Source organism: Odocoileus virginianus, chromosome 1 (assembly GCF_023699985.2).
Source record: "Odocoileus virginianus isolate 20LAN1187 ecotype Illinois chromosome 1, Ovbor_1.2, whole genome shotgun sequence".
In the NCBI taxonomy this organism is placed as follows: domain Eukaryota; kingdom Metazoa; phylum Chordata; class Mammalia; order Artiodactyla; family Cervidae; genus Odocoileus; species Odocoileus virginianus.
In genome coordinates, this window is record NC_069674.1 from 50,355,718 (window position 1) to 50,382,463 (window position 26,746).

The 26,746-nt window shown below is 40.9% G+C and overlaps 1 protein-coding gene and 1 pseudogene across 3 annotated transcripts in view; one reads left to right on the plus strand and one right to left on the minus strand.

Annotated features, from left to right (window-relative positions):
- Positions 1 to 26,746, minus strand: part of LOC139035225 (uncharacterized) — a 72,239-nt gene that overhangs the window by 24,955 nt on the left and 20,538 nt on the right. The window lies entirely within an intron of this gene.
- Positions 12,112 to 12,586, plus strand: LOC110136656 (protein yippee-like 5; annotated as a pseudogene).

Consider the following 26,746-nt stretch of genomic DNA (forward strand, 5'->3'; position numbering starts at 1 on the left):
AAGCTGGGAAGAACCTGACGGCTTCTGAGTCCCCAGGCTCTGCTGCCTGGGTCCCCTCTGTTTTGACACTTAGTCCTGTTACTCCCCTGGAGAAACATATTCAACAAGCACTGAGCGCCCACTGTGTGTCAAGAGCAGCTCTAGACACTGCGGGTTCACGCTTTCATTCAACAAGTATTTCCTGAGCGCTCATTATGGGCCAGGCACTGTTTTGTGCAGGGAGTACGTCAGCAAACAAATCTCTCTGTAGCGTAGATTCTACTGGGTGGACCAGACAATCAACAAGGTACATTTAGGAAATAGCATATAAGAAAGTGATAAGCTTAATGGAAAAAACGGACCATAGGGCTCAGTAAAGAGGACCAGCAGTGTTGGAGTCGGAATAAGGAGACAGAGTCCACTTGTATACAAGGTAGTCAGGGAGGTCTTATTGAGAAGGTTACATTCAAATATGTACATGTACTGAAGGAAGCAGGGAAGTAACCGTGCCTTTACATGGGGAAGAGCATTCCAGGCAGAGGGAATAGGCAACACGTGGTGTGTTAAAGACCAGTGAGTGCCGTTGATGGCATGGCAGATGTATCACAGTGTGAAAGGGAGCCTGGTCATGGTGGGCCTCGTAGACCACTGTACAGACTTGTCTTTCATTCGGAGTGAAATGGAGGGCCCTGCCAGGCTCTGAGCAGAGGAGCAGCCTGTTCTGACTTCTATGTTTAAAGGACCCCCCTGGCTACTGTTTTGAGAATGGGTTCTAGGAGGTCAAGGGCGGAGGAAGAAAGGCTGGTCAGGAGGCCACGTCAGTGATCCAGATAAGAGATGAGGGTTTCATTTTTTTCACTCCAACTTTGATGGTGAAAAGAGATTGGATTCTGCGTGAATTTTAAACATGGAGGCACACTGCAGGCCTACCCAACCATTAGACCGATTGAGACCTGGTGAAAAGAAAACTTCTTTATAAAAGGACAGAACACAGGAATTTGTGAACACTGATTACAAAAACTGAGAAATAGTGCCAGCTAGGAATAAACTATACATATAATGACCCAACAGAAAGCACACAACTGGAAAACATAATAAAGTCTTTGTTTTTACTATTTATATCATTGAATTCAGTGTAGTCATGCAAATAAGTGAGCCTTACCAGCAAAGCCATATCATTTATAACTTTATCCTCGTGATTGCACTGGGAGCACAGTCCATAGAAAAACAGTATTGTTGGAACCATTGCTTCTTTGTTTTCCAAGCTGAACTCTTAACTATTTTAATCCATCAGGAAATGCAAATAGAAGGAGAAAAAGGAAGCAAAAGAATGCATGTATTATTTAACTGTTCCTGATCCCTATGACTATGGACATCTTGTGATTATGAGAATTGAAAGAAGATTGGGTTTTTCTTTTCCTACAGTTTCCATACGAGGTACTGATTCAGAAAACAGAGGTGACCAGATGGATCAGATTCACATCCTGTCTCAAGAGTGGACAATGAGTTGTGCACAGTGAGGAAGGCAATCATCATCTGGGCTGGTGCATTTATCTTCCTTAAATATAGCAAAGAAGTGTTTTGCTTTTAAGATGGGTTGGATCATCATTTGATCTTTTTTTCACAGATGAGTGTAGGAGGGAGATAAACATCAACAATATTTACCAATTGACTTCTGTGTGCCAGCACTATGCTGTCTTATATTCACCTTTGTATACCCAGCTTACAGTCTGAATTCTGCCTGCTGTGGTTTATTATTGAGATGCACCCCATCTTGAATGCTCATAGCTGAATGAAGAGCTTGCTTTCTGCTCAGTTATATGCTTAATCATTTTATGTTATTTATTTATTAAAAGTTTTTATTGAAGAGCAGTTGATCAACAATGTTGTGTTTGTTTTAGGTGTACAAAGTGATTTAGTTATGCATTCACATATACCTATTTTTTTTTCAGATTCTTTTCCTTTATAGTCTATTGTTTTTGTTGGTGGTGGTTAGTCACTAAGTCTTATCCAATTCTCTTGAGACCCCATTGACTGTACCCCTACCAAGCTGCTTTGTCTGTGGAATTTCCCAGCAAAAATACTTAAGGGGGTTGCCATTTCCTTCTCCAGGGAATCTTCCTGACCCAGGGATCAAACCTACGTCTCCTGGCGAGTGGATTCTTTACCACTGAGCCCCCTGGGAAGCTCATTTATAGGTTGTTACAAACCTATAAAGTTTAGTTTCCTGTGCTATATAGTAGGTTCTTGTTTCTCTATTTTACATGCAGTATTGTATATGTTAATTGCAAACTTATTTATCCCCCATATCATCTTATATTAAAGAGACATTAATCTCAATGGAGTTTACTCTTAAAAGTGGACTCTGATCCTGAATTCAATTTTGAGCATCAGAAGCTAGGCTGGAAGATCTATACCCTCCTGCTTGTCCAGTGATAAACTGTGCAGCCAATATCAGACTGCAGGTTAAGAAAGCATGATCCAGGTGTCCCATAAGGAAACAACGATGGATAAGTGTCTAAGTTTATTCTCTTCAAAATATGTTTAAAAAACTCAAGACACTCTTTTTAATCAAGATGACTATTTCTGGAATTTGTAGGCCCTGAAAGACAAGAAAATGAAACGAGGAAGCAGCAGCATCATTTTTTTCTGAAAATTAATTAGAAGTAACAAAATTTCAGTAAGGAGCCACTGTTAGAAATCACCTTATACATCTTTGAGGAAAAGCTCAGAGAAGATCACCCCCATGGTTGGGCAGAGTCTCAAACCTCTAGTTTCTCACTTAAGGCAACAGGTCATTTATTCTTGCATTGAAATTTGATGACACGCAAAGATGAGATAAGAAGAAAGGGATGGTTTCCCTGGTGGCTCAGGGGTAAAGAATCTGCCTGCCAAGGCAGGGGACACAGGTTCGATCCCTGGTCCAGGAAGATCCCACGTCCTGGCTGTGTGTCACAACTACTGAGCCCACGAACTACAACTACTGGAACCTGAGCACACCTAGCCTCTGTGCCCTGCAAGAGGAACCACGGCAATGAGAAGCCCAAGCATTACAACTAGAGAGTAGCCCCTGCTCACTGCAATGGGCAAAAGGCCTGCATGTAGCAATGAAGACCCAGTACAGCATAAATAAAATAAACAAATGAATAAATCTTAAAAAAAAATTGTTTTTAAAAAAATAAAGGGGAAAGTTGGCAAACCCCCTGTCCAAGAATAAAAATGTGGGGCTAAAAACTAAGGCTTCCTTATTTTTTAACCATCTCAAAAAGAAGTCAGACATTCCAGACCAAGGACTACCACTGTAGGAACTTTGGATATATAGTCAAATTTCTCACATTTTTAAAAAAACAGTTTGCATTCAGGATCAATGATTATGAGATCTTTGTCCTTTTCTACAGCCATGTTTGAGAAACCCCTAGGGATTCACTAGGTGGAAACACAGACTAAGGTAAGAGCTAGGCTGGATTTGGGGAAACAGAGTGCCATGTGTTTAAAAATATAGCCAAAATTCACATTGGAGCTAGAAGATAAATTCAGCATGTGAGAAAGACTGAGGGAGGCAGGGATGATAGTTGGACCTCTTAGGGGTCATCTTAAAGAATATTAGAATAATTTTTTCTTTGGTTTCAAAATCTCTCCTTCATAATGTTCAGATCATGGATCTTTATAAGTGTGTCTGAATCTAAAAAGATTGCTTCATGGCAAGGAATCCTTCCTCCTGGACCCCGGTTGCCATGGAAACAGCACTTGCTCATGTGTCAGAAGCTCACATGCACACAACACATACACACACAGCAGATTAATATATTCTTGGGGAAATGCCTTTTATGTGATCTCCTTCTGGTGTTCTGTATACTTCTTAAAAAACACATTCAGAGCCAAAATTTTACTAATTCCTACCATCCAATTGTTAACTATCGTGTCCTTTGTTTTGATGTTTAAAAATTCTGATCTTAGGTTTTTCTTCAACATAATCTCTCCTGGAAGTGAAATAATCTATTATTCACCCCTTCACCTACCTCTAACTTTTCTCTCCCCCTTTTTATGAACAGACTATGGATTTCAATACATTTGGTTTAACTAAAAAGAAATCTATTTCAGATTCTGCTCAATTTCTTTGATGAGTATAATGGTGCATTTCAAGTATTTCATTTCCTTAAATATTCTTTATTCCAAGTATTAGTTTTTTTAAAAACATTTATTTATTTATTTTATTTTTCGGCTGTGATGGGTCTTCTTTGCTGTACTGGGGCTTTGCTTAGTTGTGGTGAATGAAAGCTACTCTTCGTTGCAGTTAGTTTCTGTGGTGGCCTCTCTTGCTGCAGAATACCAACTCTAGGTGTACGGGTTTCAGTAGTTGCTACATGTGAATTCAGCAGTTTGTGGTTTGCGGGCTCTAGAGCACTGGCTCAGTAGTTGCGGTACACAGGACTTAGTTGCCCTGTGGCATGTGGGATCCTCTGGGACCAAGGACTGAACCAGTATCCCCTGCATTGCAAGGGGGATTCTTAACCACTGGACACCTAAGAAAGTCCCAAATGCTAGTTTTAGCTGGCAAAACAGCGATTCTTTGGAAGGATGTTAATGAATCACAAGTTCATGTGAATATAGGACTGTGGCTATCTGGTTTAGTGTTTCATCTATATGAATTTGAAAAGAAATCAACGGAAAATCTGATACAGAGAAATAATTTACTTCACGTGCATTTCTTCAGCACTTACTATCTGACTGTATCTGACTCAATTCCCATGACAGCTAATTCTGATTACTTGGAGAAGCTCATGATCCACCATGGAGTGTGAGTACAGCAGGGTGCATGAGAGTTGGAAACTGACCTTGATTTCACCACTAGTTGGGAGCTTCACTTCAACTGAATTGAGCCCTATAATTATAACCTGTAAAATGAACAACTTGAACTCAACTCTCACCCTGGCCCCTCCAGTCCCATGATGCCATGAATGTAATCAGCTTCAGAGCTAGACCAATGGAGGCATATGGTTGAGGAAGCAGCCTTAGACCTCGGTCCAGGTGGTGACTCAGTCATGACATTGGATAAGGTCTGACACCCGTCAATCTTCCCATCCCTTGTGGTGCCCGCAGCTACCCAGTGTGCCTGTCCATGAGGTGAGATAGAGCTCCTACTTGTGTCCCTTTCAGATCATTCTTTCTTCTCCTGCATCAACTCTGATTGTCCTTTGTCATGCCCCTACTGAGGCTCGCCAACCTGCTACACTTGTTCTTACCAAGTTAGCCAGTGTCTTTGTTTGTACTCAAGGCAATGCCCTTTAGTTGTAAAGTTATTTTTTGGAGCTATTAGACCCTGGTAAAGTCTCCAGTTTACTGCCCACAACTCTCCCTCTCACATGCTTTGCTTCATCCTCAAGGACAGTTCCTGAAACTCGCCAAGCTCTTGATTACCCTGGACCTTGGCCCGAAGCTGTGGCCAGTGCTGCCTAGAGGAGTTGTCCCTCTCCACTCAGCTGTTAACTTCTTCCCACCCTTCAATCTCAGCCTCCCTAACTGAGCCCTGGCTCTGCTCTTTTCCTTCTTACATCTTGCTACCAGATACAACAATTTCATAACCATCTAATGTCTGTCTTCTCCAGGAGATGACAAATACTATGAGGGCATTGCACCGCTGGACACCCAGTGCCTGGCCCATCCAGGGGTTCAGTTAGTAACTCTCAAGTAACTGCATGGATGAACAAATGAATGAAAGCACCATCTTGACCCAAAGAAGAGACAAATGGTGGGAATTTCAGGCCCTGGCACATGCTGAGTAGGGAGAGACACCTTTAAAAAAAAAATTTGATTGAAGTATGGTTGATTTGCAATGTTGTGTTAATTTATACTGTACAGCAAAATGATTCAGCTATGCATATATATTCTTTTTCATTATGGCTTATCATAGGATATTGAATACAGTTCCCTATGCTATGCAGTAGGGCCTTGTTGTCTATCCATCCTGTATATAATTGTATATGCTAATCCCAAACTCCTAGTCCTTCCCTCCCTTCCCGTGCCCCCCCACCCCCCACCTCTTGGCAACCACAAGTCTGTGGGAGAAACACTTTTAACCCATAAAACTTGTCTCTCTTTGCGTTGTTGTATGGCAGAAACCAACACAACATTGTAAAAAAAATTTTTTTTAAATAAATAGAAAAAACACACCAGTGAATTCTTTCCACAAAAAGGAAAAAAAAATACTTGTATTTCACCTCTATTTGCAGTGCTCACCTAGCTCTTGAAGGACAGACACCAGCAGCAGAAAACATCCTTACTCCCAAATGGTCTGTAACTATTTGTCAATAGTAATGCTTTAACTCACGATGAAAGCTTTCTCTATATACATCCAAAGCATTTTACTTTGTGTTTGGGCAAACATGTTGGTGACCGCAGCCTTTAGAATATGAAACACAGTGTTAGAGACATTAGACTGAGATAGAAAAACTGAGAAACTTGCTGCCGCCTCACAGTGAGCCTTTAGCAGAATGAGGACCAGACTCTGACTTCTGTAGGTCAAATCCCTTTGCCTCTCGGGGCCTGTTTTCTTCCTCTGTAGATGATTGACTCTCTTCCCCCCACTTTACTGCTCAGTGGATCCTGAAACTCCTTAATTTAAATGCAACATTTCTGACATCAATAATGCACAAATCCCTCAAATTAAAAAAAAAAAGAGTATATAAGTATGTCAAACATTTAATTGAAAAAAAACATTTAATTGACACTCAAAATTTTTTTTAGATTTGTGATATTTGAGATTTATCAGATTTTAAACATTTGCTATATTCTCTAAAGAAATATTCATGTTTATATCTTAAAAAAAAAACACTCACATGTAAACTTTTCTTTAAATAACTGGCTTATAGAGTACAGATAACCTTGGAAATAAAAAAAGCATTAGTGTCATTTTTGCTGTCCAGACTGGCGCTGGCAGATTCAGTTGCCCTACTTATTCTATTTGTGTGCCTGCAGAATAGAGGAGAGGTGACTGCTGCGTTGCTCTCAAATCTTTGTATATCAGTTCCAGCTTTAAAATATGATTTTGAATCCTGTTTTCACCACTGAATCAATGTGAATTAGAAAAATTATTTAATCTTTTATTTATAGTTTTGTGTTTGCTTGATGTTTTTCATATATGAAATGGAAAGAGTACCTTTTTCTACTCATGTCCTGAGGAATTTGGCAAAGGCTGTTGGAATTAGTGGCTGTGGCTGTGCTGGTTCCATGGGGAAGCTTGACCACAGGGCGGGTCATACGCTGATATAGGCTTGCCAGGGATTTGTGGCATCTCTGTTGCTGGGTCCCAGGGAAGGTTTCTGGAGTGAGATGCTGATTAATGGAGTTCTGTGGCCTGAGAAGACAGATTTTGTGTTGCTTCTGGAACAGTGGATTCCCCAAGAACCAATTCCAATTGGGTCTTTCCATCAATGAGAAAAAAGGATAAATGTGGTGTGTGCACATTTGAAGTCAATGTGTGAATGTCCGTATTGTTGCCAATGTTCTTTCCTCGGAGATAATGTTCTTCCTATCTTTGGGAGTTAAACTGGTGTTTTTAACATCCAAAAAAGGTAGTCGTCCATAAGATTCCAAAGTCTGCTTAGAAGCACTGAGCTGAAGGACAACCTTGTTATTATTTCCTAGATCTTTTGTGACCTGGTTTTGTCAGTCAATGATTAACTTCCTTTGGCTAACAGAGATAATCTAAGCTTTGGAAATTTACCCAGCTTCTTAAGTGGAAGGATTAACATTTACTGAGTGTATACTGTGTGCCAGGAACTGCATTTGGTGCTTTCATATCCATTACTGCATTAAATCTCCTTAGTAACTCTATGAAGTTGGAAGTATTGTGCCAATTTAAAATGGGAAAAATCTGAAACTCAGAAGACAAGTCACTTGATCAAGGTCCTGAGTTGTTAACCAGCAAAGTCTAAATTTGAACTCAGTTTTTCTGAGCCCAAAGTCTGAGGTCTTCTAACGTTACTAGCTTATTTCCCAAAATAAAACCACAGGACACATATTTTAATCTGGGTTATACTTTTGATGTCAATTGAAGACCATCTGGGGACTGGCATTTTAATTCTGTGTTGTGCTAAGTTGCTTCAGTCATGTCAGACTCTGTGCGACCCCATGGACTGCAGTCCACCAGCCTCCTCTGTCCATCGGATCCTCTAGGCAAAAAGACTAGAGTGGATTGCCATACCCTCCTCCAGGGGATCTACCAACCCAGGGACCAAATCCAGGTCTCTTGAGTTATAGGCAGATTCTTACTGTCTGAGCCACCAGAGGAGGCCCTGGCATTTTAATCCTGATACCTAAAAAGATGTAAATCCATGGCTAATTCATTTCAATGTATGACAAAAACCACTGCAATGATGTAAAGTAATTAGCCTCCAACTAATAAAAATAAATGGAAAAAAAATAGAAAAGAGAATTTGTAAAAAAAGTGATAAAAAAAAAGTTTATAATTAAAGTTATAAATCAGTAAAAAAAAAAAAAAAAGAAAGAAATCATTCTACTTCTAATAGATATAGGGACACATACACTCACTGTTAACAGAGGCAATCCAGAGTTGACCAGGACTGATTAATCCATGACACCAGGGTCTCTTCTTGTCTGTGGAGTGTGTAAAGGACTCTGAAGAGGTTCCAAGGCCAGGGGCCAAGTGAGACCAAGTTGCTTAAGACACACTGTGGTTCTGAGGAACTTTCAGAGCGAGGTATAAAATATTCCGGATTATCTCTTCTTTTGTATAACCTATCCTTGCTTTCCCCTCTGTCCATAAGAATAATCCATATTGACTAAACTTCATGACACCAAAAAAAATGGTTAATTTGCCCTCCAAGGCCATAACCAGTAACTGGCCTTGTGTTCAGTGACACATAGGCTAGAGTTTGTTTCTATGTCTGATACCTTGTCTTATCTGCGATTAACTTCTACTGTGATGGTGACAAAGAAAGGCTAATGTTCTGAATTTTTAAGACTTTATTGTTAAGAAATCAGTTCACGAGAAGGCTAAGTCTTTGGGCAGAATGACTAAAAGTCTCTAAGCCCCAGGTTTGTAAACTTTAGTTAAAAAGGTAACATGCAGGCCCTCCTGTCTGTAGGTTTCCATTCAGTAGGTCTAGGGTAGTGGCCTGGAATCAGTGTTTTAACAAACAAACCAGGACCCAAGTGCAGCAAAGGATACAAGGAATCCTTTGGGAAATAGTTCTAAGACACATTTCATTCAAAGAAGATATAATCGTTCACTTACTCAATGGAGGTTTTTCTTTTATTGCTGTTTTTTTCCACCAATAAAGGACAATGCTTTTGCACTCTAGTGCTGAGAGGGAAGTGCATAAACTTCCAAATAAAAGCTCATTTTCTGGGTATGTTTCAGTATGAAAAATGGGCCAAAGAGAAAAACCCTTAGCTGTGGAGAATTCTAGAGGATTGGGGTGTGTGTGTGTGTGGGGGGGGGGTGCTAACCCAGTAATGCTAAAGATCCCAGAAAGGACGATGTCACTCATACCCTTCAGAAGGACAAGGAATATCCTAGGCCCATCAGCATGAAGGCCATAAATCTGGACAGGGCAGTCACAGTAATTCAAGTCACTTGGAATTTCCAGACAGTTCTGTTTTTATTGAGTGTACAAGTCAGCATCTCTTTTAAATGCTGCCTGAAAATACCAGCGCTCTGGCGGCCTGCCATGCTTCTCCAAGGTAACTGGCACCTCAGTAGGGCTGTCTTCCTGGTTGGTTGTGGGCAGGGAGCCATTCTGGTTGATGAGCACCTGAGCTGAACCAGTTGTTAAATACACCAAATGTCTTCCCTCGCTCTGCCAGTGCCTTGTGGGTAAGTTGTGACCATGGAGAGTCACAAAGAGTGAAGGGCACAAAGGGTGCCTTGAGAAAGGGGAGCTGGAATCTGAGGCTCCTGGCAGAAAAGCAGGAAATATAGCTAAAAATACTTAGTATGCTGTCCCCAGTGAATTGGGGAAACTAGGCCAGAGATGGCCAAGTTTCTTTAGGAGAATTAAAGCTGAAGGACAGGTAGTGGCTCCCTGCCCTGAAATAGATTCGGAGACCTGTCTTGGCAGTGATCATCTACAATCATTGATTACTGATGTCTGCCAAGGGCTCAGGAAGGGGTATGTGTGTGAGGCACGCTCGTTACCTGTGCTCTAGGGGACATGGGGCTGACCTTTTGCTGATCTCTCCTTTCAGAAAAACACACCAGCTTATTCTTTCTCGCCATGACTATACATGGCCATCTTATTCAAGCTGCTTGATTAAGAGATTTACAGTAGTTTAGGCAGAATCTCTCAGAGATACCTGGGCTAATGAGCAGTAAATGCCAGTCAACATATGTCTCTGAAAACTATGAGCAGGGGGCTCCCTTCAAGCTGGCTTTCCCTGTGTAGTCACTTATTCTGTTTGAGACAGATGTCCAGTATGTCAGGTTCCCCCAGGCTCTAGAACCAACTGTCACCCTCAGATCCCCTGGAGTGGATCATGACTGTGGTAGGATTTACATCTGTCACTGGGATTCACACAGAAGACATGGTGGATTATTATGAATTGTGACTGTGAAGTCAGGGGTACTTTCAGTCATAACTGAGGTCCCTGGAAACACCTGCCCCACTTGGTGGTGTTGATGTTTCCCAGTTGTGATCTGCTGGATGGGTGGGAAATGGTATAGCGGGTGTTCACCTTGCTTCCTTATCGCTCCACTGCCTGGCTTTTCGCCATTTTTTAAAATGAAAAATCAGGTTTTCTTAAATATTAAATAACTGGCTTCAGGGACACTCTCTTTTCTAGAAGGTATATTGTCATTCGAAAACACCAACCTTTGATAAAGTAACCAAATTTTCTACCAAGATTTTGCTTTGCAGTTTGACCTTACAGTCTTATGTTTTGGGCCTGTAGGGAGTTGATATACTGGTGGTACTGGGTTGTACTAGTCAGGGTTCTCTGGAGGAACAAAATCAGTAGGATATATAGAGATATATATAAGAGGAGGGGCTTCTTTGGTGCTCGTGGCAAAGAACCCGTCTGCCAATGCAGGAAGTGTGGATTCGATCCTTGGCTCAGGAAGATCCCCTGGAGAAGGAAATGGCAACCCACTCCAGTATTCTTGCCTGCAGAATCCCATGGACAGAGGAGCCTGGCGGGCTACAGTCCATGGGGCCACAAAGAGTCAGACACAACTGAGTGACTTAGCATGTACGTATGCACATGTAAGAGGAGGCGTGTTATAGAAATTTGCTCGTGTGAATAAGCAGGTTGAGAAATGTCACAGTCTGATCTGCTGTCTACAGACTGAAAACCAGGAAAGCTGTTGGGGTGATTTAGTCTGAATCCAAAGGCTGCAGAGCCAGGAGCCCTGGATGTCTAAGGGAGGGAAGAGATGGATGTCCCAGCCCAAGGAAAGAAAGTGATTTCCCCCTTCCTCCAGCTTTTTGTCTTATTCAGTTCCTCAACGGATTTGGTGACACCCACCTGCCTTGGTGAGGGCAATCTTCTTTACATAGTCTACTGACTCAAATGCTAATCTCTTCTTTACACAGTCTACTGATTCAAATGCTAATTTCTTCCAGAAATAATATTTTACCAGCTATCTGGGCATTCCTTAGCCCAGTCAAGTTGACACATAAAATTAACCATCACATGAGTGGAGAGCACAGAGCCTTAAAAAATCATTAAGATTTAGAGAAATAATGGCATTTTTTCAGGTTTAAAAGGAGTAGTGAGTGATTTGGTTGTTAATGCTAATCATAGAAAAATGCCTTCGAAGAATCCTCTGGGGAAATACAGAGTAACCTACAGTAGGGTGTGGGGAAGATTCTTTGAGACTCTATAGACTGTAGCCCACCAGACTCCTCTGTCCATGGGATTCTCCAGGCAAGAATACTGGAGTGGGTAGCCATTCCCTTTATCCAGAGGATCTTCCTGACTCAGGGATCAAACCCAGGTCTCCCATATTGCAGGCAGATTCTTTACAATGAAACTTCCTCCTATATTGACATTTTTAAGCCACAAAGAACTTCCATGTATATACTGACAAATCACGAAAAAGAAAATAGAAATGGTACAGACACATTTGAAAAAATGTTCAAGGCTTTATCCCAGTTGGGGAGCAAAGAGTCATTGGCAGTCATGATCTCACAGCCATGTAGGGTAGAGCTTCAACAATGGGCAGGATTTTCCTTGATATCAGTGGTACCCGTCTGTTTTCCTGTGCAAACTGATACAATCCTGACCAACTGCTCAGAATTCATCCCCATGCAATTCACAGGCGCCACTAGCAGAACATTTCTTTTTTTAAAAAATATTTATTTATTTATTTTACTTGGAGGATAATTACTTTACAGTATTGTGATGCAGAGCATTTCTTTATAACAAGGTAGATAACCTGTGAATTTCAAGACTGGGTCATGCTCTCTAGTCATCACTTGGTTCAAAAGTGAGCTGCTAAAACTGCAATAGCAAACTGGGATGGATTTATGAGTTTGCCACTGAAGACAGCCAATTTTATAAGGAAGGCTATGTGACCCTGAAAAGTGCTCTAGTTCGAGAAAGTGATGGCTTTGAGGAGGAGCATGAACCATCTGATAACTCTTGAAGAAAAAGAGATAAATCCATCTTTTCCCAGGTCTCCTTCTCTGGAAACAAAACTCTACTTACATACGTGGTCACCTTAGCATCAGAGTCAGATTCACGAACTGTGGAATGAGAGGTTATGAGAATCTATGATGGAATCTTTCTCTCTTTTTAAAAATTTTCTATTTTCCATCCAACAACAGTGTGTAGAGAGAATATTATACAGATGCTGTTATTTTTCCCCCTATATTTATATCTTGAGGCAGAATAGTCTACTTGCAGCTACATGGTAGGCTATGGTAGGCTTTTTCACTATTAGAGTGAAAAAGTGTTTTAGGTACATTTTGAAAGGAAAATGTGTCAAGAGCATGGTTTTTAAATTTCTCTGGGCTTCATTTTAAAACTTAAAAAAAAAAAATCCAGTTATTTCACTTGATTTGCTGAGTTCACAGAAGAGATCTGAATTTGTGACCAGTGTGGAAGGTTCAGTGTTATTCTTTTCTATGTAACTCAAGCATGAAAGTGAAAGCGAAAGTTGTTCAGTCCTGTCTGACTCTTTGCGACACCATGGACTGTAGTCCATGGAATTCTCCAGGCCAGGATACTGGAATGGGTAGCCTTTCCCTTCCGTAGGGGATCTTCCCAATCCAGGGATCAAAGCCAGGTCTCCCACATTGCAGGCAGATTCTTTACCAGTTGAGCCACCAAGGAAGCCCAACTTAAGCATAGTAATATAAATAAAGTAATAGTTGGGAGAAAAGAAGAAATATTCAACTTCATACATGAAAGAAATGCAGATTGAAATAAGACTTTACCATTTTCAAACCATCAAAATAACAATGATTTTTCAAGAATTTAACAATTCATGGCTGGTTAGGATGTGATATATATATATATATACATAAACTATATTACATCCATCATTAAGAAGATAAGTGATATGGACATCCTGGACATCTTTTAGCAGTACACTTCAAGAGACTTGAAACAGTTCATCCACTGACAGTGTAATTCCATTTTTAGGGAAATATTTTTCTTAGGGAACAAAGCTTTATAACAAAAGATGTTTGTTTTATCATTACTTAAAATAGCAAAGAAAGAAGGAAGGAAAAAAGGAAGGAAGAACGGAGGGAAGGAGGGATGGGGGAAGAAAAGAAAGTTTCTACAAATAGCCTAAATGCTGAACGAGGTAATGATTCAGTAGATTATGATGTATCTATGAAGTGATCTGGCTTCCCAGGTGAAGAGATGGTAAAGAATCTGCCTGCTAACACAGGAGACATGGGTTCAATCCCTGGGTCTGGAAGATCCCCTGGAGAAGAGAATGGCCACCCATCCCAGTATTCTTGCCTGGAGAATCCCATGGACAGAGGAACCTGGCAGGCTAGAGTCTATGGGGTCTCAAAAGAGTTGGACACAACTTAGTGACTAAACAACAAAAACAAAACTGTCTATTATAGGCCTTAAAATGCCAGGCATTCCTATAGTTCCCTTCTACAGGTCTTTTAGCCAGTGACCTTTCCAGCTGGCCCAGGGGTAGAAACCTGACCAAGGGAAGCCAGTTTATTTACAGGATGATCAGCAGGGCAGACAGTGATTCACTGAAACCATGCAGAGCTTTCCTTGGCACAGGCTGAACCTGAAGCTTGGGGAGAGAAAAGCACTTGGAGACAGAGAGGTGAAGGTGAGTAGGATCTCCATCATGGTGGTGATTGAAACAGGGTACCAGTTTTCTCTTGTGGTATTCATAAGCCATCCCCAAATGCAGTGCCTTCAGTTCAGTTCAGTTCAGTTCAGTTGCTCAGTCGTGTCCAACTCTTTGAGACCCCATGGACCACAGCATGCCAGGTCTCCCTGTCCATCACCAACTCCCGGAGTTAACTCAAACTCATGTTCACTGAGTTGGTGATGCCATCCAACCATCTCATCAAGTGTCATTCCCTTCTCCTCCCACCTTCAACCATTCCTAGCATCAGGGCCTTTTCTAATGAGTCTAATGCTCTTTGCATCAGGTGGCCAAAGTATTGGAATTTCAGCTTCAACATTAGTCCTTCCAATGAGCACTCAGGACTGATCTCCTTTAGGATGGACTGGTTGGATCTCCTTGCAGTCCAAGACACTCTCAAGAGTCTTCTCCAACACCACAGTTCAGAAGCATCAATTCTTCGGTGCTCAGCTTTCTTTATAGTCCAACTCTCACATCCATACATGACCACTGGAAAAACTATATCCTTGACTAGACGGACATTTGTTGGCAAAGTAAAGTCTCTGCTTTTTAATATGCTGTCTTGGTTGGTCATAACTTTTCTTCCAAGGAGTAGACGTCTTTTAATTTCATGGTTGCAGTCACCATCTGTGGTGATTTTGGAGTCCCCCAAAATAAAGCCAGCCACTGTTTTCACTGTTTCCCCATCTATTTGCCATGAATTGATGGGACTGGATGCCATGATCTTAGTTTTCTGAATGTTGAGTTTTAAGTCAACTTTTTCACTCTCCTCTTTCACTTTCATCAAGAGGCTCTTTAGTTCTTCTTCACTTTCTGCCATAAGGGTGGTGTCATCTGCATATCTGAGGTTATTGATATTTCTCCCGGCAATCTTGATTCCAGCTTGTGTTTCATCCAGCCCAGCATTTCTCATGATGTACTCTGCATATAAGTTAAATAAGCAAGGTGACAATATACAGCCTTGACATACTCCTTTTCCTACTTGGAACCAGTCTGTTGTTCCATGTCCAGTTCTAACTGTTGCTTCCTAACCTGCATACAGATTTCTCAAGAGGCAGGTCAGGTGGTCTGGTAGTCCCATCTCTTTCAGAATTTCCCACAGTTTATTGTGATACACACGGTCAAAGGCTTTGGCATAGTCAATAAAGCAGAAATAGATGTTTTCTGGGACTCTCTTTTTCAATGATCCAGCAGATGTTAGTAGGTTGATCTTTGGTTCCTCTGCCTTTTCTAAAACCAGCTTGAATATCTGGAAGTTCTCGGTTCATGTATTACTGAAGCCTCGCTTGGAGAATTTTGAGCATTACTTTACTAGCTGGTGAGATGAATGCAATTGTGTGGCAGTTTGAGCATTCTTTGGCATTGCCTTTCTTTGAGATTGGAATGAAAACTGACCTTTTCCAGTCCTGTGGCCACTGCTGAGTTTTCCAAATTTGCTGGCATATTGAGTGCAGCACTTTCACAGCATAATCTTTTAGGGTTTGAAATAGCTCAACTGGAATTCCATCACCTCTACTAGCTTTGTTTGTAGTGATGCTTCCTAAGGCCCACCCATTGACTTCACATTCCAGGATGTCCGGCTCTAGGTGAATGTGAGTGATCACACCTTTGTGATTATCTGGGTCATGAAGATCTTTTTTGTACAGTTCTTCTGTGTAGTGCCTTAAAACAGCAATAAAAAGTAACCTTGCTCACAAATCTGTAATTTGTGGGCGGAGCTTAGTGGAGACAACTGGTGTCTGTTCCATGAAAGGATCCTGCTCAGGAAGTTCATGGAGGATTGAATAGAGGATCCCTCTTCAAGATGGCTCACTCACATGGCTGGCATGTGCAGGCCCATCACTAGCTATGAACCTCTCCATGGACTTCCTCACACACAGCATGGTGACTGGGTTTCACTGGGACAGGGTTGAAGAACATGAAAGTGAAAGTCACTGAGTCATGTCCGACTCTTTGTGACACCATGTACTGTAGTCTGACAGGCTCCTCTGTCCATCAAATTCTCCAGGCCAGAATACTGGAGTGGGTAGCTGTTCCCTTTTCCAGGGGATCTTCCCAACCCAGGGATCAAACCCAGGTCTCCCACATTGCAGGCAAATTCTTTACCATCTGAGCCACCAGGGAAGCCCCTGAAGAACATAGTTTTCTTTTTTATAAGCACATGGTATTTTTATGACCTAGACCTGGAAGTCAAGGAGTGTCACTTTTTTTTTTTTTTTAAGGAGTGTCACTTTTACCAGGCTCAAGGTCAAGGCAGTCTTAACAGTCATCCTACTTTCAAAGGGATGATCATAAACTCCACCTCTTGTTGGAGGAATGGATAGGCTTTCCTAGTGGCTCAGATATTATCAAGCGTGAAACAGATAGCCAGCCCAGGTTGGATGCATGAGACAAGTGCTCAGGGCTGGTGCACTGGGAAGACCCAGAGGGATGGGATGGGGAGGGAGGTGGGAGGAGGGATCAGAATGGGGAACACATGTAAATCCATGGCTGATTCATGTCAATGTATGGTTTTTGTCATACATTGTCAATGTATGGGACCTGTCTGTTCTTTTTCTGGGATTTCATGATGGCAGACCTGCACTTTTTGCAATTACCTTCCATTATTAACACTTAAGGTAACTTTAGCACATCTTCCATCCTTGAAAACAAAAAAAGAAAAAGAAGTGGTACTAATCTAGACATGCAGATAGCAACTACATAAAGAAAAATTAACAGAAGGAAGACTAGAAATAAATGTGTTGGAATGATAACAATTGTTGCCTCTGAGTGGTAGATTTTTAGGTGATTTGACTTATTCCTTTAAGATTATTTGAAAAACACTAAGATTAAAAGGCACTAAAAAACTTTATTTAAAAAAGAAATAAGATTATTTGTGGTAGGGAGATTATAAATGAGCCTTCTATCAAGTTATGTCTAGTTGCCCAGAACTGGTTCTCATAGAGACCTTAGCTGTATCCAGTTCTTGCCCCAATCTCATTTTTATTTATTAAAAATGTTTTTAGTATTTATTTTTATTTATTTATTTATGTGTCTGCACCAAGACTTAGTTGCAGCATGTGGGATCTAGTTCTCCCAGCAAGGATTGAACCTGGGCCTCCCACACTGGGAGCACAGAATCTTGGACCTGGTCATTGGACCACCAGGGAAGTCCCCTAAATCTCTTTTTTAATAATCCCAGCTTGGTGCCAGTTGTTTGCAAGAGATCATTTTCTAGACATATTCATGTCTAATAACAATCCTAAAATTAGATGTTCAGGGAAATTGGAAGAGACATCTTGTCTGATCTGGCTCTCTTGTTCTTCACCACCCTTAAACAAGCAGTCCCTCAGTAAGGGCTGATGATTAAGGATGCTCCGCAGAGGACCACTGCATCAGGCTGGCTGCTCAGGCTTGCCAGGTTGCCCCGGTGTTCTGCTGCTGGTCACGGAGAGTGATGACATCCCACTGCAATAAATCCTCATGGGCTGAGGGCTCCATTTCTATTTAAATCCACTAAAGTTAATCCATCTTGTTATTTCTCATTTCCACCACTGCCAGCTGGTTTAAAGGCAGTGACGAAGCAAGTTCCGGCCAAACAGTCCCCATTCCAGAGATTCCCTCCCTCTGTCTCCGCGGTCTCTTTCCCTTTCATGTTTTCATGGACAGAGAGAGAAAACAATGTCAGCCATGGGCACGGTCCCTCGACTCTCTGGAAAGCCAGATTGGCTCCCTAAGATTGCAGGGGTATTCTTTATCATTCCTTCACCCCAGTTCCCTTTTCTTCATCTGACTCACCTCACCTTACAACTCCCCCACTCGCTTCTACCCGAGGCACATGTATAAATACACGCACATACACATACACCCTCTACTACGACCTCATACAAATCTGTTCATCAGAGGATCTCTTACCAACTTTCCATAGAGTCTCTGTTGTGCTTTGGTACAATGTGGTTGTCCCCTGTTAAAAACTAAACCTGTTTCCTTTATCCTCAGCATCCACCTTCTAGCTATGTTTCAAAGCCTCTGTAGGCTTTATGTTTAGTGGGAAGTTCCAAGCAATCCAGGTACTTTTATGGTCAAAATAGCTGGGGGGAAGATGGTGCAGGTCAGGCAGACATAGGGGATCTGTGACATTTGTCTTTACCTGTACAACCTCAGGGATCCTGCTACTTACCAGCGAGACAGTGCTTTAAGGTTTGCCCTATTTTCATCTCAACGAGGACTTCTCAGACAAGCAAGATTATATCTTGGATTTAGCACTGTTAGCATGCGCTCTTCATTCATTTCTTTTGGCAATAATTAATCTTTGCTCTGACCTATACAAACTGGCTTGGTGTGGATCAACTTCAAATGCTTTTCTCATAGGGTAGTTCAACAATAGCAGAAATAATGATATCATCTCTGCAAAGTTGTCTAGTATTTGTGTTTTTTCTGACCATACCTCTGATAGATCACATAAGAGCACTGTGAAGGCAGCAATTAATTTTTCTTCAGTTACTGCACTTACTGAAGATGCTTCACTTGTGAGGTCTATGCCTCCTGGCACAGTATAGAGACAGCCCTGGCAGAAAGAAGATTCCCTTAGTAAGAAAATGTTTTGTGCACAGAGAATGCTAAGATTCCCTGCTGAGGTATTTTAGTCTTTTGGAAATATTTTGGGGAAAAATTAGTTGGAATAGTTTTGTGTTAATAAATCCAAAGATCGCTGATGCAGAACCAGTCTTGCTTTTTGAAAAAATACAAAACAACAACAACAAAAAAAACTATTACCCAGTGCCATATGCTGAAGAATTGATGCTTTTGAATTGTGGTTCCGAAGAAGACTCTTGAGGGTACGTTGGACAGCAAGGAGATCAAACCAGTTGATCCTAAAGGAAATCAACACTGAATATTCATTGAAAGGACTGATTCTGAATCTCCAATACTTTGGCCGCTTGGTGCAAAGAACTGACTCATTGGGAAAAAAACCCCGATGCTGGGAAAGATCAAGAGCAGGAGAAGGGGACAACAGAAGATGAGATGGCTAGGTGGCATCAACAGACATGAGTTTGAGCAAACTCCAGAAGATAGTGAAGGACAGGGAAGCCTGGTGTGCTGCAGTCCACGGGGTGGCAGAGTTGGACATGACTGAGCAGCTAAGCACAGCACAGCACAATATTCCTCTGTATGATATATCACATTTTGTTAATCAATTGACAGACAGTTGGATTGTTTCCACTTTTTGACTATTATGAATAACGTTGTTTACCCCCTTTCGTGTGACACATTTTCAAATCTCTTAGGGGTATGTCTAGAAATAGCATTTCTGGGTCTTACGATGACTCTATGTTTAGGGTGTTTTTGAGGAATTATTAAACTGGTTTTTGAAGTGGCTGTGCAATTTTACACTCCATGAGCAATCACCAGGGGGTTCTAGTTTCTTTATATCCTGCCAACACACGTTATTGTCTGTCTTCCCCACTACCCTCTCATGAGTCTGTTTTCTTTTAAATTTATTTTTTTCTTTTATGTGATAGCTATCTTAGTGGGTATGAAGTGATATTTCATTGTGGTTTTGATTTGCGTGATGACTAATGATGTTAAGCATCTCTTCATGTGCTTATTGTATATTTGTAAATATCCTTTGCTCATTTTTCAATTGGGTTATTTGTCTTATTATTACTGAGTTGTAACAGTTCTCTATATATAATCCTGGAGAGCAGCCCATATAAAATAGATGATCTCCAAATATATTCTGTTGATAAGATCATGTGGTCTTTCTCCTTTATTAACAAAGTAGAGCACATTCATTGATTTTTATATGTTGAACCAACCCTGCAATACAGAGATAAAAATCACTTGTTCATGACAGTATATAACTCTTTTTATATGTTGCTGGACTCAGTTGGTTACTGTTCTGTTGAAGATTTTTACATCTGGACTCATAAAGGTTATTTGTCTATAACTTATTTTTCTTGTGATGACTTTATCTGGTTTTGGTATCTGGGTAATACTTGTCTCATAGCATTAGATATGAAGAGTGCCCTCCTCTCTATTTTTCAGAAGGGTTTTGAAGGATTGTAAACCTTTGTTAGAATTCATTAATTTCTTCATACAGTGAAGCCTTTTGGTCCTGAGCTTTCCTTTATGGAAATTTAAAAATTATTAATTCAATCTTTTTACTTCTTATAGATTTCTTCAGATTTTCTGTTTATTCTTTTGTCCATTTTGGTATTTTGTGTCTTCCTAGGAATCTGTCCATTTCCAATTTGCTGGCTCTTCAATTTGCTGGCATTAACAGTTGTTCATAGCACCACCCTTTTAATTCTTTTGTATTTCTTTAAATTTAGTAGTAATGGCCCCTCTTTCAGACCTGACTTTCTTTTTTCTTCTTTGTCATTCAGCTAAGGGTTTGTAAATTTTATGGTATTTTCAAAGAACCAATTCTTAGTTTTATTGATTTCCTCTATTGTTTTTCCTTCTCTATTTAATTTCTTTTTACTCTAATCTTTATTGTTTCCTTCCTTCTACCTAATTTGGGTTTAACTTGAACTTATTTTTCTAGTCTTAAGGTAGAAATTTATGTTATTGATTTGATAACTTTCTTCTTTTTTAATATGGGTGTTTATAGCTATAAGCTTCCTGCAATCATTGCTTTCACTGAATCTCATAAGATTTGGTATGATGTGTTTCCATTTCTATTTCTCTTAAAGCATTTTTAATTTCTCTCATGATTTTTTAAAATTTATTGGTTATTTAGGAATGTGCTGTTTGATTTCCATATATTTGTGAATTCCCCAAATTTTCTTCTGTTAATTGACTTCAGTTTCATTCTATGTGGCCCAAGAAGACATTCTGTATAGCTTTAATCTTTTAAAAATTTGTTTTAAACTTGTTTTATAGCATAGCATATAGTCTATCCTGCAGAGCATTCCATGTGCATTTGAGAAGAATATGTATTGTGTTGTTGTTGGCAAGTGGAGTGGAGACATTTATAATGTCTCTTAGGTCAAGTTGGTTTATAGTGTTGTTCAAGTCTTCTGTTTTCTTGTTGATTTTCTCTCTAGTTGCTCTATCCATTATTGAATCATATTGAAGTTTCCAAATATTATTATTACATTGCCTATTAATTCCTTCATGTCTGATTGTTTTGTTTGTTTGCTTAGTGGTTAGGTAATTATTAGATAGAAATTTCCTTAAATGTTGGGAACCAACGGATCTCTCTTTCTTTGCAGAGGGCCCTTGGATGGATACATGTTGAGGCATGCCTTCAACATCCAGTCAGGCAATTGACAACTCTGCCTTAGCTTACACTTCCTACCTACACACAGCTTCAACATTAGGTTGCATCATAGTGAGAACTTAGGGCCTTCTCAGGTCTTTGCTGAGCACATGCAACAGTCCCATGTATGACCACAGCTTTCTAGTTTCCCAGGAATGTGTTGGAGTTTTTCAAAGTCCTTATGGGCATTCCCCAGCCTTTCCTTTTAAGCTTTTAGGTTAGCCTACTGTTTGCCAGCAGATATCCATTGCCTTAAAGTAGTCATGAGGTTAAATAATTGCTTCCAAGTATTTTCCACAAAAGTCCTCAGGGAAAAGGCTTTCACACTGGGCGAGCTCCAAAAGAAGTCAAAGACTGCCTTGCAATTGGAATATTTCAGGGGAGCAGCAGACAGGTCAAATCATGACTGTTCGCTGAGAAAGAGGCTTTGCAGGTGCTCTGGTTTCATTTTACCCTGACCTGTTGCTGTGGGCATGCTGATTTTCACCTTGATTGTTGGCTGTTGGTTTTCAAGGCTACAGAGCTGGGGAATGTGGGTAATGGGAACCAGGCAAATTAAACTCACTCTTCTTAGTAAGAGTCAACTGTTTTTCTTGAATAAAAACTTCTTGAATTCTTGCAATCTTTGATTAATTTTCAGAGTTTTGAAAAAGTTGATTCTGACAACTTTTTCTCAGTTTCCTCCTTGTTTTTATGGAGGAGAGAATTTTTGGAGATCCTTACTCTGCCATTTTCACTGACATTACTCCAATGAAGTCTTAACGGCAAAAACAAATATGTGTTTTTAAATAGTGGAGTACAGTGTGTATGCTTAGTCACTCAGTCATGTCTGACTCTTTGCAACCCCATGGACTGTAGCCCACCAGGCTCCTCTGTCCATGGGGATTCTCCAAGCAAGAATACTGGAGTGGGTTGCCATGCCCTTCTCCAGAGGATTTTCCCAGCCCAGGGATCGAACCCAGGTCTCCCACATTGCAGGTGGATTCATGTTTTGAAATAGTGGAATAGTTTCAAGTAATGACAAGATTCAGGATAGGATCATGTGAATGGATAGCTGGAGTGGAGGGTAGGTAAATGCCACTGCTGTGGAGGAAGGTGGCAGGTAATGGATTTTTGAGGCCAGGCTGATGGGAGGATACCATGGTCTATATGTTTGTATCCTCTCAAAATTCATGTGTTTAAATAATAACCGTCAAGGTGATGGTATTCTGAGATGGGGCCTCTGAAAAGCAATTAGATCATGAAGGTGGTACACTCATGAATGGGATTAGTGCTCTTATAAAAGAGGCCTCAGAGAGCTCCCTGTTCAGTTGCTAAGCTGTGTCTGACTCTTTGCAACCCCATGGACTGCAGCATGCCAGGCTTCTCCATCTTCCACTATCTCCCAGAGTTTGCTCAACTTATGTCCATTGGTGATGACATCCAACCATCTCATCCTCTGTCGATCCGCTTCTCCTCCTGCCCTCAATGTTTCCCAGCCCCTTCCATCATGTGAGGAAAAAGATGACCAACCAGGAAGGAGGGCTTCACCAAACAACAAATCTCCTGGCACCTTGATTCAAGATCTTCTCAGGTTCAGCACTGTGAGAAACAGATGTCTGTGGTTTATAAGCCACTCAGTTTATGGTATTGTGTTTTTAGTAGCTTAAATGGACCAAGACAGAAGATGTCCACATGGATTTTGAAATCTTCCTGAATGATGATACTGCTTCAGGGAAAAGGATATTCACCAGATACCTAAGTTTCCCATGATTAAGGAGAAGTTACCTGAGACTGGTGGATGGTAGTATCAATGTTTGAAATTTGAGAAATAAAAGTTATCATATGCATAGCCAGTAGGAAAAAGCAATGGTAGAGAAATTCTCAAGGTGGAATATGACCAAAAATTTTTAAATGAGAATTTTAAGTATATGGAAATTATACCAAGGTAAAAAATGGAGAGTTGTTATCAATATAGGAAGGCTGGTCTATCAGTAGGAACATTTTTTAATGCCAACAAACTATTTTTACTCATCCCTTCATGCATCAGGATGTAAAAGCAAGAACTGCAGCCCTCGATAGCTTCATCTTCTCATAGTTACACCCTGATCATTTTTCAAGGCAGTTCTCTTTCCCTGAGCTTTCTATTACCTGGGTTTCTTTCCAGTTTTATATTATAGAAGAGCCCATAAAGTCTCTCTCACTAGAGATGACTCACTATAAGGACAAGCTTGGTGACTTGCTATATCTTCAGATCAAAGTTAGTCAAGGCCTTTGTCTTTGGAAAGTCATTGCTTTCTGCAGGCTCTGAGGGCACTGATTCATCCATCTTTGGTCTTTACACACAGAATCATGAGTATTCATTATATAAAAATTCTTTTCATTGACATTTTCACTATTTAGAATAGCTAATCTATAGTGGCCCACAATACATGTGCAAAACCATTATACACTAAAATGTCCTAATGGGGCCATTATCAAGTTACATCTGAATACAAGTCAAGACAACAAGATTTGGGGCTGGAAAATACACTCTTTAACATAATAGTTTAAAGCTACCATCACTTTGGACAAGGAAAATCACTTCAAGTTCAGCTCTCCTGACTGAATTTTAGACCCAAGGGACATGGGGTGAATTCAACTGCTTTTCCTCTAATTTTCTAACCACATGTTACACCAGACTTAGAAGTAAACAGCATGAGGAAAATAAAACAGGGAAATTGCCTCTCCTTCAAGTGGCTGTAACTCCTTTTCCTACTGGTTGTTGACCTCCTGGAAATAGTGGTTTATAGTTGCCTCTAGCACTCATTCCCAAGCGATCTCCCGCAAGCATGGCGTGGCTTCCGCCTGCACCACTCTGAAAAGATCAGCAGTGACGGGTGCTCTGCTGTCCAGGATGATGTCTGTCTTGCTTGTGAGTACTGCATGAATAACTTGATCCTTCGTCCCCCTACATCTCCCATCTCCACCTGGGAGCCCCATGTCTCCAGCTCAGCCTGCTGGACACTGACATCGACACCAATATTTAGCAAATATCTCCAGCTCAGCATGCCTCAGATTGTACAAACTGGTTTCCCCAAACCTGCTTCTCTTCTTGTCTTCCTTAGCCTCCATGTTACCCAGCCTAGAAATACTGAGTCATTACATAGTCTCTCTTTCTTCATATAATTGATTCACTCCATTTCTGAATAAAACATTCTTAGATGCCTCTCATCTCCAACCCCACTGTGTTCCTAGTTATCCCCTTGAGTATAGGCACCCGCTCTGCTTTCCTATCTGCATTGCTATCAGACTCCCCTCTATAATACAGGCACATCTGAACAGTGCCAATGCTAGGGTGACCAAATGGCCCCGTTAGCTTGGAAAATTTGTTTTATGTTGGGTGTTCTTTTATCTCATCTGGTTAGCATGCCCTTCTATTCTCAAAAGTGACCCACTTGGATGATGAATTATGTGTTCATTCTACCATGACAAACAGGATAAAATTCAAACTCTTCTATCTAACTTACAGTCTGGCTCCAGGCTAACGTTTTGGCTCCGTCCTCTTCCATTCTGGACACCTGCTATTCCCCAAACATACCAAGCTGTTGCCCACCTCCTCATTACTGTCTATGCCATTTCCTCTTCCTAAGCAACTTTCCCTCTATTTCCCACTTACCGAATCCTCTTTGACCTTCACTGCCCAACCAAAATAGCACCTCTTCTATAAACACTGTATCCTGTCTGGCCCCACCTCCACCCATCAGAGATTGCTCCCCACCATCCCCCAGAATCCCGCCTAGGATCTTGTAGCAATTAGTTCAAACATTTGTTTGAAACTAGTGCAACACCTGGCACATTGTAAGTCTTCAAAGTGTTTTGAAAGAGAGGCTTTAAAGGAGCATGAAGCCAGGAGTATTTTCTCTGGCTCTGTTTAGAATTGAGAGCTTTTATCCTCCATGTGGGACTTGCTTGAGAAAATCTGACACATGAGAGCCAAGTCTATTTCTTCTTCATCTGTAAAGTAATAAGGAGAATAATTGCTGCTGCCAAAACCTACCCATGTAAACTCAACAGGATGGTAAAAACAAGTCCTGCTGTTGAACTGTAACATGTTGAAATAAAGAGATGAGCTTTCCACCTTCTGTCATCTGTCCCCACAGCCTAGGACCTGTGGAGGGTGTGGGCAAGAGGAGGTTCTGAAATCTGGCAGACGGCTAAATAGAGAATGTACCTCTGGGAGGTCAGAATGATTTATTCCAATACAAATGAAACTAATTAGAAGAATAACCATTTATTGACCATGTCCATGGGTCAGATACTGTGCTAAGAAGTTTATATACCATTTTTTTTAAATGTAAGGCCAATCTTGTAGGATAGATATTATGAGTTCCCATTTTATATTTGAGGAAACTGAAACTCAGAGAGGTTAAGTAACTTAACAAGGGCATAAAGATTGTAAGTGGAGTTGGAATGCATAATCATAATACTAATAAACACATATATGTGCCAAGGTCTTTATGAAGTTTGCTGCTTGGTCTTCCTTACCACTTTACTACCACGTATGAGTTTAATACTGTTATGTTTCCATTATCAGATGGGAAAACCTTTAAGTAACTATCCCAGGGTCACACAGCTAGTAAGAAATTGTACCAGGAAGTTTACACCAGAAGTCACATAGCTGGTCACTAACTTTACTGTCCTCCAGATCTGTTTGATTTTGCTATCTTGGTTCATTCTATATTGCCAGCGTCCATAATACACTCTAGCTCCTCAAACATATGCAGACCAGCAACATTGATATCACCTAGAAGTATGCTTGAAAATTCCTGGACCCCAGTCCAGACCGAGGAAACCAGAATCGGCATTGTAGCATGATCCCAGGTCCTGTCTAAACCAGTGGGTATCAGCCTTGTCTGCACACTGGACTTCCATCAGTTCAGTTCAGTTGCTCAGTCATGTCTGTTTTGGGACCCCATGAAGTGCAGCACGCCAGGCTTCCCTGTCCATCAACAACTCCCGGAGTTTACTCAAACTCATGTCCATTGAGTTAGTGATGCCATCCAACCATCTCATCCTCTGTCATCCCCTTCTCCTCCCGCCTTCAATCTTTCCCAGCATCAGGGTCTTTTCTAATGAGTCAGTTCTTCACATCAGGTGGCCAAAGTATTGGAGTTTCAGCTTCAGCATCAGTCCTTCCAATGAATATTCAGGACTGATTGCCCTTAGGATGGACTGGTTGGATCTCTTGC